Below are 7,486 nucleotides of genomic sequence, written 5' to 3'. Positions count from 1 at the left end.
CTCTTTTTTCTGCAGCACTGTTGATGCTGAGATAAGTGTTCTAGTGTGCTCCTTGGATCAACTCTAAATGCACTATTTGGGTTATTGGTTTAATTTCATTAATTTTATTTATTTTATTTCGTTAATTTCATTAAACCAATAACTCAAATTTCTGAGTGGACTATTTTGGGTTTCTTCATACATTTTTAGGAGATGAAATGGACGAGAGAAGCTTGCTTGTATATGTGTGCACAAACACAGACATCAAGCAGCAGCCATCAAGATGTAAAATAATAATGCTGGATAAAAGGCGGCGAAGCTTCTGATGGAATGAGTGGAAGATGATAAATAGGCATGAGAAAGATAGATTTAATTTTTTTACATATTTGATTTGCAGAAACAGAAAGGAATTGTAAATCTGTATTGTGACCCTATTTGTGTTTATGATTGTGTGGTTTTTCAAAGACAGGTACAACTTGAATAGCCTCCATATTTATCTCTAAGTGTTCTGGCTCAGCGTCAGTGGGATGATGGATGATGTCTTCATCGCTGGCCAATTCTCTGAAGTTGTGGTCTGAGCGCTGGACTGAAAAACAAGATTACATTTAATGGACATTCACTTGCATCCAGAATTAACTGCAGGCTAAACACATACAGCTGGGCCTATCATGGCGTCCAACAAACAATTCAGGATCCACTTTTTTAAAGAAATGGCTGAGAAGAACACCGTTAAATAAAATTGAATGCACTTCTTTACATTAAACTCTTGAATAAACTAGTGAATTTTGGTTTTATGAGGTGATAAGGAACATATCCTGAACCGTCAGCTGAACCGAGTAACATATGTTTATCCATCAATTGGACATTTTTCAAATAACGGTTTCATATTTTTTAACCTCAGTGAATTGGATACAAAGGGTTTAATCTGCGATACAAATAACAATATTATTTCTATGCTGTGACCTTGTTTTGAACTGAGGTGGAGCAATGTGCTTTCATATTAACTTATTAACTCTTTAAAGAGGAGATATTAGTTGTAATGTTGAGACACCAGGAACTGAAAATATCAATTTATAAGGAAAGTCGCAGAAAGTGTTACGAGGAAAGTTAGAAGAACAGAGCACATTGAAAAATTAGGGATGCGTAGAAATTAAAATTTTGGCCGATAAAATAACTGCTATTAACATAGCTATTATGGCCGATAACTGATATTTACTAATCTCACCGAAATACACACCTCCCCCTCTTTCCCTCTCCGTCATACACTGTCTAATGTGTGGGCTGCAGCTGCCGCTATTTGTGTTAGGCGGCTTGCTACAAAAGTAGCTTGCTTCTGATATTGTTTGTAATTATTATTATTATGGATGGCAGTTCGTTATGGGAGTGATCAGATTAGTGGTGTTCAATGATTCGACACGGCATCCTCCTCACATTACTTTGACTTTCAACGATTTCATTCTGCACTCACTGGTCTTCATTTTCACAGTGAAAACATCCAGGCCGCTGACATCGCTTTGTCTTCTGCATGTAAATCCTGTGCTGCGTCACTGCGTAGCCCAAACACACACCTGTGCTGCCGCCATGAAACACACAATGGCAGCTAATGGAAATAATCATTGATTGTTCACATATGAACCGTGTGGCTCATCAAACCTGTCCCCATGTATGAAAAAATGACCTGCGCGCCTGGTTAGCTCACCGGGTAGAGCGTGTACATAAACGGAGGCTGCGGGTTCGACTCTGACCTGTGGCCATTTGCTGCATATCATTCCCCTTCTCTCCCCTTTCAGGTCTAAGCTGTCCTATACAAATAAAGGCCTAAAATACCCCCAAAATTATCTGAACATTATCTGAACTGTCGACATACCGTGCATCCCAATAAAAAATGAAAAACTTTGAGAAGGAATGCTGCTTAAGTGACAGAAAAACCTTTTATTATGCATCAAATGAAATTAATAGCTGAAACAAGCTATAATTGGTTCTCATAATTATTGGGCTCTGCAGGTAACTACTTAATCAACATGCCCCTAATTATACTCTTGTATTCTGTAAGCAACTATTAATATACTATCTGACTAGATGTTAGTCATTTTGTTGTTCGTTCTCCTTCATTTTCCAAGGCGGTGTTAACAATCACTCCACACAGCTGCTGTTTTGAATTAAAAGGGTTGGAGAATGTGGATTGACTTAGTAATAAGGTTTCAAGCCATTTAGGATACTAAATAGGTATGCAGCTCCCTATCTCCATCAGAGGGTGACCTTTTGCTCGGCCTGTTCCTGTATAGTTTTCCTTAGGGTGCATGGTTGTGGGCAGAGCTCGGCTATATACAGTAGGTGTACTCAGCAGGATCAATAGCTCTCTCTAAAGCTGTTTCCAGACACACCTGCAGTACCTGGGGTGGCCTTTGTGACATAGAGATAAGGAGAAAACACTCCCCAGGCTGTTAGTGTCTGCCGATCTGCTCCTGTCACTGTTTTTCCTCATCCTCCTCAGCCTGTACGGAGGAAGGTGGATAAATCAAACTCCCATGACAGAGGAAGAAGTATTGCTAATATTTCCAAGATCCACAACAATATTGTCGTGACTTAACCTTTTCTTAAAGGCGATGAAAAAAATCTTTCCCATCCATCCATGCTGGGGTGTGCTGAGGCAGCTGAAAGAGCTGGAGGGCGGGGTCCATGTATATTTACTAACTCTCTACTCCATTGATCAAAAGACACAGCATGTTGGCTCTACCTGTCTGTCAGTGTCTTCTCACATTTCTTGGTCACTTCCTCTCCCCCTGGCCTCACCATGGTCTCCCACACTTGATATGTGCATGTTTAAGGAGAGTGCTCTCTTCTTCATTTCTCTTTTTTCTTTTCTGTCTCTGGTCTTTTCTTGCTGACTCCAATCTGCCACCTTTCGCTGTCTTTTTTTTCCCCTTTTCTTCCTCCCATTTCCTGTCCAACTCCTGAATGCAATTTCCCATTCTCCTGGTTCAGTAGTAGTGTGAAGTATGAGTGTGCTGTCCAAGCAGGGTTAGAGAGGGTAATTTGAGCCTCTGAGGATGCCGTAGGGTTTGGATCTAGTTTTGAAAGGTGTGCTGACAGTCAGCAATCCGGCCCTGATCACACCAAAGTTGCACTGATCGGGAAGATGTGTAAACTCCTGGAGGCAATGGAGTAAGTGTAAATGAGTTAAGGAGAGAGTGCAGAGAAGGAAGTGCTTGTAGTTTTATCCATGTAGACAGAGTCGACAGATGTCACTTACCACCGAAGGCCATGTTAGCTTTTGAGCTAATTTGCACCTGAGAGCAAGTCTTCTCTGTGTGTGTGTGTGTGTGTGTGTGTGTGTGTGTGTGCGTGCGTGTGTGTGTGTGTGTGGTGTGAGCATATTTTGAAATATTATTCTGATGGGGTCCACTGTTTATGTGTTTAAACCTTGTATTGTCTTCACTTTCGGGACCCTCTTGTACTCCTTGGGTCTACTACCCGTGACTTATACGGGGTTTTAAAAACAATTCTAAAATAAAATGTTACTTCATAATCTAATAACAGATACTGCCTCTATCTCAATTTCAAAGACTTCAGATAACATATTTGTTTAGGGAATGCAATCAGTCTCTACTAGAACACAATTAAAAATTGAAGTTGATTTGTTTTTGTTTTTGTCATAAGGTTATAATTCATGGTAAAATCCACTATGGAAGAAACATAGGTGGTCATATCCAGAATAATTTTCTGAATTGAGTCAGGAATACATGTTTATCACCAAAAATAAGGTAAGGCCATTGATTTTCAGCTAGAAAAAACTTGTACCTTTTGTCTTCTTGTAAAAATTTGAAATGGGACAATTTAATCCGAAAACCACACAAGCGTTAAAGAGTGACTAGTAGGTCCGAGCTAAGTGCTTCTTGTTTCAACAACACATTTGACACATACTCAGTCAAACTTACCTTGCATGGCAGCTGGATTCTTGGAATATCACGCAAGAGTTATGGGATCATATATTACACGAAAATCCATCTGGTCAGGCTTTAAGTAATGCGTTTGTGTCTGAACTACCAGCTTACAAACCAATCATGGTCTGATGACCCTTGATGAGACTAAAATGTTTTCCTATGATGGCGAAGGCATGCGGAAGGCATGACCTGCCCTATGCTTGGCTAGCACTCACTGCCTGCCAGGTTGGGTTGATTAGGTTCAGGCTGGTCTGTATTAACTGAGTTCCTCTCAATGGGCAATAAGGCAGGCCAGTTTGGTTCTTTTGGTGAATAATGTTAAATATTTACAAAGAATATGTTTAAAGCATTTACTATCTAACATTTTGAGACCGAATGGCCGGGATTACTATGGACACAGTACACACAGCAATTCACCATGTAACCTGCTAATTTAAATAGCTCATGTCACTGTACTGTGTGAACTGTTGACTTCATTTTATATTATATGGGCCTTTTTCTTTTGCGGGTGCAAATGTTTGACCAAAATGAGTTCTTCCACGAGACCATTTTACAGAACTGCATTTGGAACTTAGCGATGGCCAAGATGATTGGGATTGGTTTCAAGAAATGCAAATGACCCAGAGCAGTTTTTTTCCGTCTATCCTAGAATGAATCGGTAATGTAGCCAGACCTGTGGAGCTATATCTGGCAATGTAAAACTAGGTATAGGCAAGATGAGTGGGAGTAAAAATTTCAGGGAAAGACCAGACTGGGAAAAAACATACTTGCAGAGCTTCTGGGGGCTAGAGGGGTGGCTTAGGTGTGTGTGACGGCTGCAACTTTTTTCACCTGCCTGGTATTTTTTGAAAATGCCTGACCTTTTTCAAAACGTTTCCAATGGCGGCTTCTAAGATGATTCTGTATAACAAGCCATCTGGCGTGTCAGTAAAACTACACCCAGAAAAGAAAAGGGAGATGGAGTTGGAGTTGAAGTTTGAGTGGAGTAGACAAGCGTCTGGTATAGAAGCAGTTTTAATATGTTAGCCTGTCTCCCTGCTGGCCTCCCCTCCCCCTTTCAGGGACGGCACTAATGCCATTAAGTGTGGGACAGATCTGTTCCATGTCTGCAGGCCTGCCAGTCTACTGGTCTGCCCCGAGACCACTCTCCATCTAATCCTATCCTCTCTCTCCCTCTATCCTCCCCTCCACGCCAGAGACAGGAAGAGGCGGCTGGGAGAAAAATCTAATAAATAAATGAGAGGATGCAAGAGGAAAAAAATATATAAATTAAGTTCTCCGTTCTCGTAAATCATGTTGCCAACTTCCAGTAGACAGGAGGGCGGAGCTTAGGGTAGGGAGAGGGGGAGACCATTGGAGGAAGAGGGAGGGAGAGGCAGAGAGAGAGAGAGATCGTGAGAGGGAGAAAGTGTGGGAAGCGTTTCAGTTCCACCCTCAGCCTAGGCTTGGCTCTGGAGACTTGGCGGCGAGGTGTTTTTAATTGATTTTTGATTAGATAGACATGAGGATGGGGGGGGGGGGGGGGGGGGGGGGTGTCCATTAGCATGAGGGGAATGAACCTCTGAGAGGAAGTGAGCGAAAGAGGAAGGTACAGTGAAAAAGAGAGAAGCTGAGATAAAAAAATTGTCAAAGATACAAAAATGACAAGTAAATTAATGCATGTGTATATATATATATATATATATGATATACACCAATAGGATAGAACATTTTCTTTTAATTAAAACTGCTTTGCAGCCTAATTGACTTAATCATCTGCTTATCCCCTTTTACCCACAGGTGTCAAATTTTTACTGATACAAAATTATTAAATTTTTCAAACCTGGAGATTAGACTAAACTAAACTAAAATTCAGTGTATTTTATTTCTCCAGGGTCTTTTCTGTTCAGAGATGTGCTCAGATGCAGATAGACACATACACAGTGTCTTTGTGATCAATTCTTTTACTGATGGTACAAAATACAAGTACTGTACACTATATACATTTTGGGGCCATTTTCCCGGCCAACTGCAATACTCTTTTTCCTACATCTAAAGGAAGAAATAGAAATATATGGCCTTTTCACACTTGAAAGTCTAGACCAAGGTTCCTGTTTTGGTACGTTGTATACATTTGGTCCGGTTAGCTTTGGTTTCACTATGCACTTGTGCAAGTGCACTAAAGAACTATACATGACATAACTACGTCCCAGCGTCTCCCGATACTTGATTGATTGGTTTATGGTCAGGCTGCACCGTCCTCTTGTATCCTCTCTCTGACTCCTGCTCTCCCTGAACACCTGCGGCATTTTTTGGTTTTGTTTAATTGTTGAGAAGCAAGACACAGGAACTTTACTTGGGTTTTGAGGAGCTACATCATTTATCCAGACAAACTGAAAACTACACTTTGCATGTACTTACACTTAATAAGTAAAATGCTAATTTATTCTCACACAAGAGGGATTCAGAGTTGCTATTACTTTTGACTGACTTCTTTATTTACAGTGTGGGTTTGTTTTGCTTTGCTAGAGACAGACATAATAGTTGCTCCTCAGTTGTATTTCTGACAAATTAGCTGCTTAAGGAGTGTTGAAGTGGCTATATGTGACTTTCAGTTTGTGTTGATTCTAGCGGCCAGTTTGAACAAAAGCGGTAGTGTTTTTACCACACCTGCTGTCTTAAAGATCTTTTCGTTACAGTGCTTTATTGCCCACTGTATTACAAAGTTAGCGTTACGGGAAGGACATACAGTTGAATATTTTACTCCCGTGTTGTTTACTCAGAGAGAAAACTGTTAATTTACAATAAAAGAATTAGTTACAGATGCAATGCAGGCACGTTCCACTGTGCGCTAGTCTAAATTTTACGGCACCGTAGTTAAGTGAAAGTAGGTCAGGTTGTAATTTACTGCCCCTACCAGCGGCAGCATGTAATACTGTCTGTTTACAGAGGGCATTTAAATGTATGTTTGGTCATTTCTATGTTAACTGTTAGCCCATAATAGAACAAAAAAAAACTGTAAATGTGTGAAAAGTCTACAATTGTGCTAGTAGAGATCCTAAAGAGTGTCTTATTCTATTTCATAGATTGCCCTCCCCCAGTCTCAGAAAAGTTATTTGCTGTTATTTGGAAACTGAATGGCATTGTTCTATCTCGTTTAAATGAAACAAACTGTTCCACAGTTCCAATAAACTGCTTCGAACTTCTCTGGTGTGATCACACTCTAAAGTGTCCCCTCATGCTCACTGCAGTTGACACAAAAACTCCTGCCTCAGTCTCTGCTAACTGAGAAAGTGCTGAAGCTAAAACCTGGTCACAGTATTTTTTTCATACAAATTATATATTTGTCCCTTTTTGTTTTGTTGTTTTGGTATGTTTTGTACTTTTATAAAACTGAATAAATTCTTATCTTAAAGAAAGAGATGGCCAAAGATGTGTAAAGATCTATTTAAAAAATCTGACAAATTTGTCTATCTTTTTGCTTGGGTACAAACCTTTCTCAATCTGCCAAAGGTCAACATAGTGAGACTTATATTTAGCCTTAATACCTTTGGTTCTAAGATGGTAATGCCATATTAATTGTC

At 40.1% G+C, this 7,486-nt stretch overlaps 1 long non-coding RNA gene across 1 annotated transcript; it reads right to left on the bottom strand.

Moving 5' to 3' along the window:
* Positions 1–2,289: 2,289 nt before the first annotated feature.
* Positions 2,290–6,912, bottom strand: LOC117957450. Its single transcript, XR_004659517.1, has 3 exons — positions 6,770–6,912; positions 3,898–3,902; positions 2,290–2,300 (listed from the first exon to the last, which is right to left on the bottom strand). It is a non-coding gene; the product is annotated as an uncharacterized LOC117957450 (long non-coding RNA).
* Positions 6,913–7,486: the final 574 nt, after the last annotated feature.

This window comes from Etheostoma cragini, chromosome 15, assembly GCF_013103735.1.
Source record: "Etheostoma cragini isolate CJK2018 chromosome 15, CSU_Ecrag_1.0, whole genome shotgun sequence".
Classification (NCBI taxonomy): Eukaryota; Metazoa; Chordata; class Actinopteri; order Perciformes; family Percidae; genus Etheostoma; species Etheostoma cragini.
Note: the sequence above shows the minus strand (reverse complement) of the source record. Positions and strands in the feature narration are given on the sequence as shown.